The 7,986-nt window shown below is 38.3% G+C and overlaps 1 long non-coding RNA gene across 1 annotated transcript; it reads right to left on the bottom strand.

The window, feature by feature from the left end:
- Positions 1-3,674: 3,674 nt before the first annotated feature.
- On the bottom strand, positions 3,675-7,254 carry LOC119528566. The gene is made up of 3 exons (XR_005215748.1): positions 7,001-7,254; positions 6,740-6,850; positions 3,675-4,228 (listed from the first exon to the last, which is right to left on the bottom strand). It is a non-coding gene; the product is annotated as an uncharacterized LOC119528566 (long non-coding RNA).
- Positions 7,255-7,986: the final 732 nt, after the last annotated feature.

Genomic DNA, 7,986 nt, shown 5'->3' on the forward strand with positions numbered 1-7,986 from the left:
CAAACCTGAAGAACTCCCTTTAGCATTTCTTGTAGGGCTGAGCTAAAGGTGACAAACTCCCTCAGCTTTGTTTATCTAGGAATGTCTTAATCTCTTCCTCAATTTGAAAGATAGTTTTTCTGTATATAGAATTCTTGGTGGGCAAGTTTTTGCTTTCAGCACTTTAAATGTGTCATCCCACTCCCTTTCTGCCTCCATGTTCTCGGATGAGAAATCAGCACTTGATCATATTGAGGATCCCTTGTACATGACACATTGCTTCTCTCTTGTGGCTTTCAGAATTCTCTATTTTTGGCATCCAACAGTTTGATTATAATATGTAGCAGTGCATGTCTGTTTAGGTTTATCCTGTCCAGAGTTCGTTGCGCATCTTGACTGTGTATATCCATGTCTTTTGTTAAGTTGGGGAAGTCTTCAGCATGAATTTCTTTAATATTCTCTCTGCCCCTTCTCTCTTTCTTCTCTTCTGAGACTTCCAGAGTTCATATATTGGTAAGCTTGATGGCACCCCACAGTTCTGCAGGTTCTATTCACTTTTCTTCATTCTTTCTTCTTTCTGTTCCTCAGACTGTTGATTTCAATTGTTTAAGATTTCAATTATCTTAAAGTTCACTGATTCTTTCTTCTGCCAGTTCTAATCTGCTGTTGAACCCCTCTAGGGAATTTCTAATCTGTTACTATGGTCTTTAGCTCTATTTGTTTCCTTTTCGTGACTTCCAGCTCTCTATTGATATTTTCTTTGTGTTCTCTGTTGTTTTCCAGATTTATTTTAGTTCTTTGTCCATGTTTTCCTTTAGCTCTTTGAGTATATTTGGGACCATTTTTTAAAAGTCTTTGTATGGTATGTCCAAGGTCTTCCATCCTTATTTATGATTTCTATTGCTTTATCCTTCTCCTTTGCTGCATTTCTTTTTTCTTTGTACATTTTGCAACGTTTTGTTGCACACTATGCATTTTGATATTTTAAAGTACTATATCTGAAATTTAGACTCTGAGCCATCTGTTGTTTAAGCTTCTATCCAGCTACTGTTTGACATTATTGTTTTGTGATTTTCCCTGAATGTCAGAAGCTGAGAAAAATATGAAAACAAAAGAAAACACCTTTCCCAATCTTTTCAGATTGGTATTTGCAAGTGCTCTCTTTCAGAGCTTGGCTATCCTAGCAATGAGTTTAGAGAACATCCTGAGGCAAAAGCATAGGATCTTTCCTGGTCCTTTCTGAGCATGCATCTTGTCCTTGGCAAGTCTTCCTGGCCCTAAGAATTTCCCTGTGTATAAAGATCTAAATGAGTACAATTATATGCTGAGTCCTGAGGTCCTCCTAGTGAATCACTGAAATTAGAGATGGTCTTGGGCACCTCCAACACAGGTTGTATTGATGATATTTGGGGAACTGGCATTCAATATTATAAAAGGAAAGTTGGGGGTTGGTGGCTTTCACTTCAACATTTATTTACAGAGTTCCTTTAAATAATTCATTTTACTTACTCATTCATTCATTTAAAAACATTTGCCAAGCACCCAACTATGTTCTAGTACTCTTCTAGGAACTGGAGGGAGTGAGAAAGAAATACAGGAAGGAGAACATCAAATACCTCTTTGCATGTCCCAAAAGAATTGACATTTAAACTAGGATTTAAAGGCTAGATTGATGTTGTTCAAGTAGAGAAGGGTGGTAGGATATCTTTACAGTAAAAAACAGAGACACAGAGGCATAAAATGTTCTAGAAATAGGGAGAAGTTCAGAATGGCTGCAGCTGGGACTACGTGAAAAAAAGCTTTTGAAGCAGGTTAGAGCTCAGCGTGTGGGAGGAATTACATGCAACAGTAAATTTCTAGATTTTTTTTCTGGTGAGCACTGAAATGCCATTAGAAGTTAGTGACAATGGTCCTAGTTGTGATTTAGAACAAGGCCTCCACTAGTTTCCTAAGTGAAGGAAGGCTGAAGAGTACAGTGGTTAAGAGGATGGAGCCAGACCACTTGCATTCCAACACTGACCCTGCCAATTATATCTCTGTGATCTGGGACAAATTATTTACCCTTTTTGTGCCTCAGTTTCTCCCAGTATAAAGACAGGATGGTGAGAACCTCTGACTTAATGGTTTGTTGCAAGGGTGTGTGAGCTAGTAAACTTAAAGCATCTGGCTTTCAGTAAACTTTAGCTTTAGCATTAAAGCAGCATTTGTTTCACAAGCCTTTTATTTACACTTAAGTTGTTGGGTGCACATACTGCTTAAAGCAAGACCCAGAATTAATATAAGATAATTTCTGAGATTCTCTGTGATGCAAAATTCCCCTGGAGCAAGTTAAAGCCAATAAAGATATCATCCCAGTGGCTATTATCAGATTTACTCAAAGACTGCTGTTCTTTCTGGCTCTATCTGTTACTGCTTCCATAGCAGTTGAATCACAAACTTAAAAATTGACATACCTAATTAAGCCTTTCAGTTTAGATAAGTAGTTCTTGTTTCTTTGTTTCCATTGCGATAAAAACCTCATAATGCACTGAAATCACTTTAATGTAATTTTTATTGTGGTAACATATATATATTTTCCACTTTAAGCATATTCAAACATACAATTCAGAGACATTAATTACATTGACAGTGCTATGTTACCATCACAACCATCCACTTTAATGTAATTTTTTGGTAAATAAAAACTTCAAACAGTGCAAAAATAAATCCAGAACTAGAGGCCCCAGAATTTCCATACAGAAAGGATTTGGGAGCAATGTGTGTTTGGATCATTTTTTTCCCCAGATAACTTCATAGCTCACTCCCCCACTTCCTTTAAGACTCTCTTCAAACGTTTGGACTTCTGTATTAGTTTCTTGTGGCTGTCAGCATTCATTGGCATCCTCAGGTTGTGGCCACACCACTCCAATCTCTGTTGGTCTTCACATGGCCTTCTCTATGTATGTCATCTCCTCTTCTGTCCATTGCAAATCTCTCTCTGCCTTTCTCTTATAAGGACACTTATCATTGGATTTAGGGCCTACCTGGATAATCCAGAATGAGCTATTCTCAAGATCCTTAACATAATTATATTCATAAAAAGCTTTTTTCCAAATAAGGTCACATTCACAAGTTCCAGGGATTTGACATGGACATATCTTTTTGGGTGCCACTGTTCACCCCACTACGGTCCACCTTCTGGATCCTCCAGATTCGCATCCATTCCATGTGCAAAATATGTTCATCTCATCCCAACATCCCCAAAAGTCTCAATCCATTATGGCATCAACTCCAAGCCTTATTGGCTCACAGTTTCAGATGCCAGAAGTCCAACATCAAGATATCAGTGAGATTAGCTTTCTCCCCAAAGACTATAATGTTCTGGTGCTGGCTGCTGATACTCCTTGGGGCTCCCTGGTTTTCCCATCACATGGTGATGTCCTCTCCTTTCTTCTACTATTCCAGTTTTCCTGACTTCTGGCTTCTGCCTCTTAAGAGGACTCAAGTAATCTGGATTAAGACCCACTCTCGTTCAGTTTGGACCATATCTTAAACAAAGGATAATATCTTCAAGAGGCCCTATTTGCAATGGTTTCACACCAAAAGGAATGTGGATTAAGAATATGTCTGAATTGGGGACATAATTCAATCTGCTCCAGCTGCCGTAACAAATCACCAAAAGTTCCATGGCTAAAAACAATGGAAATTTATTCTCTCACAGTTCTGGAGGCAGCAGTCTGAAATCAAGGTGTTGTCGGGCGCCCCTCCTCTGGAGGTTTCGGGTAGAATTCTTCCCTGTCTCATCCAGATGCTGGTCACTGCTCTGTAATTCCTGAGCTTGTGGCTGTTTCCCTTCAACCTCTGCTCCATCTTTACATGACCTTCTTTTCTCTGTGTGTCTTCTATTCTATCAGTCTCAAATCTCCTTCTACATTTCAATGAGTTCTGTGAGTCATCCCAATTAGTTTTCGCATCCAAGGGAGGTGGTGGGAACCCTCAAATTTGTAGCCAGTTGGTCAGAAGTGTGGTCAGCCTGAGTCCCCAAACTTGCAGCTGGTGTCTGAAGGGCAATCTTGGGGAGAATTGCACTTAAAATGTTTAGTCTGGCTTACTTCCTGGTAGTTAGAGTAAGAACTAAATTGAATTGAATTGAGCTGGTGTTAGAAGCTATTCAGGTTTTTGTAGGCTTTACAGTGTTTAATAAGCAAATGAATTTGTGAGTGGTTCCATTTTCATGAGAATCTCCATCATGGGGCTACTGTAACTCCATCTGTGGGTCAGTAAAATTTTTATTTATTATACTTTTGAGGGGATGATTGTTCCCAAAGACTTCTCTTTCAAGTTACCCTAATCCCATAAGAATACTGAGTGTCTTCCTGAAATCTGTAACTATAATACTGATCAAAAGTTGTGGGTTCTCTGCCCGATGCACTCAAATGACCAATTCCTGAGACACCAGGTTTTCAAAGAGAGAGTTTATTACTAGGCACAAAGCAGGAGATCAGGTGGCCAATCAGCCTGATAATCTGTCTCTCCAAACTGCAGTAATTCCAATAATTTTATAGTATCAAAAAATGGGCAGGTTTTGGGATAATGAGCACAATGGCTCAAGATGATGAGGTTAGAGATAATCTAATTATTGAGCATGCACAGACTGATTATGTGCTTAGTTACAGAAAGTATGTAAGAAAAATGACAGCCTTAATATGATGATGAGCGTCTATCAAGATAGCTTTGGAATTGGGGTGGGTTAGTTCTGGGCTGACTCAAGGCCCTTCATTAATAAACACTACAGCCTGTCTTTAATGATCATAAGACTCTAACGTTGAAAAACAGGATAAGGGGGTAAAAGTGAGGGTCAGTCACAAGGTTTTTACAATCACAGGATAAAGGATATATGGTTACACAATCTTTATCAAAGATCAAGGAAGCTGGATTACAGTTCAGTAATTTCAGGTATTTCCCTCTGACTATTCTAATATACTAGAAAGTAAAGAGAAATATCTATAAATAATTCAGTGATCATAATCACTTTTTAAATCCTTACTTCTCAGTTACAACCATACAGATAGTTCTCAAAATAAACATATTATAATTATTCTAGGGACCAGCCATTGCTTAGAGCAGTAGTTCTCAAAGTTCAGTGTGTACAAAGAACACCATCAGAGCTTTAAAACGAAGGTCTAGGCCCCCAGATTCTGACCAAGATGGCCCACAGTGGGGCTCAGAAATTGGCATGGGGTTTTACAAGTGCTTCAGGTGATGCCAATGCAGGTGATATGTAAACCACACTTTGAGAAACACTGGCTTAGGGTTTTTCATGAGACTCTCCCTTTTCCTTCTCTAAAAACAGATGATGGCATTCTCATAGGCAATCTGAACCCAGGGGATTTTAAAATAAGAACAATGGAAGGACTTGAAGAATTTCTAGGGGCTATGGGCACAGAAAGTTTTAGAGGAATAAATTTCCAGGTTAACAACCTCTATATTCTTTTCTAAAACTGATTAGCCTGAGAAGGAGCAGCCATTTGAAGTTGTCCTTTCCGATTTGCCCTTTCACAATCATCCTTCTCCTATTTTAGAAAGGAAAAAAAAAAAGGCATACTTTTCCCTATCCTGAACATTCTAATGAGTCTTTGCCCCAGACTGTAAACAAACCTGAGGTTCCAAACAAAGGTTGGGTTTCAAATACAGGTGTTGGCAAAACCTCCTTTAATGAAAGCCCATAAAGTAGCAACAGGGTGTTTTTCCTGTTTAAGGAGTCTTCTGTTAAAGGTGATGATAACATTGAACATGGTGCATTTGGGCATGTGTTGGGGGAAGTTCCAAATACATTTGTATTATAAAGTGAGGGTGTAGGAGTGTGACAAGTTTCATGTACTCCTGAGGGGTGTTTCATGGGAACAAAGTAAAGATTGTCATCAGTGAGAAATACTGAAGGTGGCAGAGCCTTAGAATTCAAAGGTGAGATGTTGATACAGGGATATATTTTAACATGTTTATGTGAATTGAAAAAAAAGTCTGCTTGGCTAATTTAATAATGAAGACTGGCTTTGCCAATCAGCTTTTAATTTAGATGTTTTCCATACACTGAATGAGTCAATTCTTCAGTTGGCAAAAGGTTTATACAAATGTTAATATTTCTGTTTTTCTCAACTCTTTCTGAGTTAAAAAATAAGGTGCCTCAAAGGCAGCTTACTGTTAAAATAGTATACTTTTTAATAATTTGGTAAGTCTTTTACAAACCTTTTTGGTATACTCTGCAGGAACTGGGAAAGTGAATAACTCAAACAAATTTATCTGAAGATAGCTCATAAAAATAATTTTTGTTGATAGAGTACCGTGTGATTTTTAGCATATAATTTAGAAGGAGATCAAGAATTTAGTGATATTGCTATAATAAATGTTTCCCATATCCATCTATTTATTATCATTAATAGATTTCTTTAGCATTTACAACTATAAAAACTAAAAGTAGGAGTAGAACTTATGCTGAATCTTGTCTCTTAGCAATAAGCAATATTCCACTTGTAACACACGAACTACTGAGAAAAATACAGCACCATTCATCTCATTGAAAGATATGTTTCTAATAAAATACGTTATAGGTTATATCAGGCTAACACTTTTATGGGTAAAAATGATAAACTTCAGAAAAAAATATAAAAATGATTATTTGAAGGCATTGGAAGGCAACCAACAGAAGGCAACTGAAATTGAAGGGATATTAATTCTTCAAAGAAGTGAAATGTATTAAGATTCATGTCATACAACTTTTCACCTGAGGGCACTTTGCAGTCTGCACTGTGGAAGGCATCTGGAACTCAATCAGAAAGCCATAGTCTTAACAGCTTGAGGAGTTAGAGGATGGAGTCTGGGGCTCCAAGAACAGCTGGAAATAGAAGAAGGAAATCCTGAAAAGGAGGGGGTCACAGTGGGAGACAGCTCTAAAATCTGTACATAAATTCTGCCCACATCATTGGTGATAAGGTCCGGAGATCCCCAGGCCGGCACAAGTACCCTCCACACCACCGCCACTCACCTTTTTTTTTTCTTTTGGCCCAGCACATTGGCCTGGCACGAGCACTCTCTGAAACTCCCCGCCCACCTTTTTTCTTTTCTTCCTTTGTTCTGCCTGAGGGTTTCTATTTTGCAGGTGCAGAGGGCTTGCCCTGAGCAAGAACAATAACAGGAAGCCAAAATGGTCGATGCAGTTTGCAGATGACAGAAGGGACACCATTTTCCTTGAAGGAGCATAACCAAACATTCTGCAGTTTAAGGCAAACATCACGAGTAGAACCTTCACCCTACCCTTCCCAGTGCGCCCTTAAAAATCCCCCTTCCATGTTGGTATGGGGCCAGTGTCTCCTTTATGCGCCTGACCCTTTCCTCCCTTGGAAAGAATAAACACTTTGCTTCTCTGGCCAGTGTGGGTAAATTCTTTTGCCCCCCTGTGTGTCACCCTGGCAATGGTCACCCTGACAAGTGGTTGATCCCTGAATTGGCATGCTTGGTGGAGACTCCAAAGAGCTAAGCAAAAAGCAACAGCTGGACTGCTGAAAGAAATGAGTAGAAATTTCAGTTTGAGTTGAACTCCTGTCAAGTTAACAGCTTACTAGAATAAATTAACATTCATTAGAGAATGATGACAGAATCTAGAGTCTACAACAAATCATCCAAAATATCCATTATGTGATTAAAAAAATTAAGACATATAAAGAAACAGGAAAAGCTGACCATAGTCAAGAGAAAAAGCAGTCAATATAAACTGACTTCAAGATAACCCACATGTAAGAATTAGCACTAAGGACTTTTAGGCAGTTATTATACACATCTGCAAGGATGTAAAAGAAAATATACTCTTAATAATTTCAAAGTTGAGATATCTCAAGAGTTATGGAAACTCTGAAAAAAGAACTGAAAATTACAAAATCTGAAATTAAAAAAAATATGCTGGTAGTCTTCTCAGCTGATTGGAAATGGCTGAAAAAAGTGTTGGTGAACTTAAAAGCAGATTAAGAGAAATTA

Source organism: Choloepus didactylus, chromosome 3 (assembly GCF_015220235.1).
Source record: "Choloepus didactylus isolate mChoDid1 chromosome 3, mChoDid1.pri, whole genome shotgun sequence".
In the NCBI taxonomy this organism is placed as follows: Eukaryota; Metazoa; Chordata; class Mammalia; order Pilosa; family Megalonychidae; genus Choloepus; species Choloepus didactylus.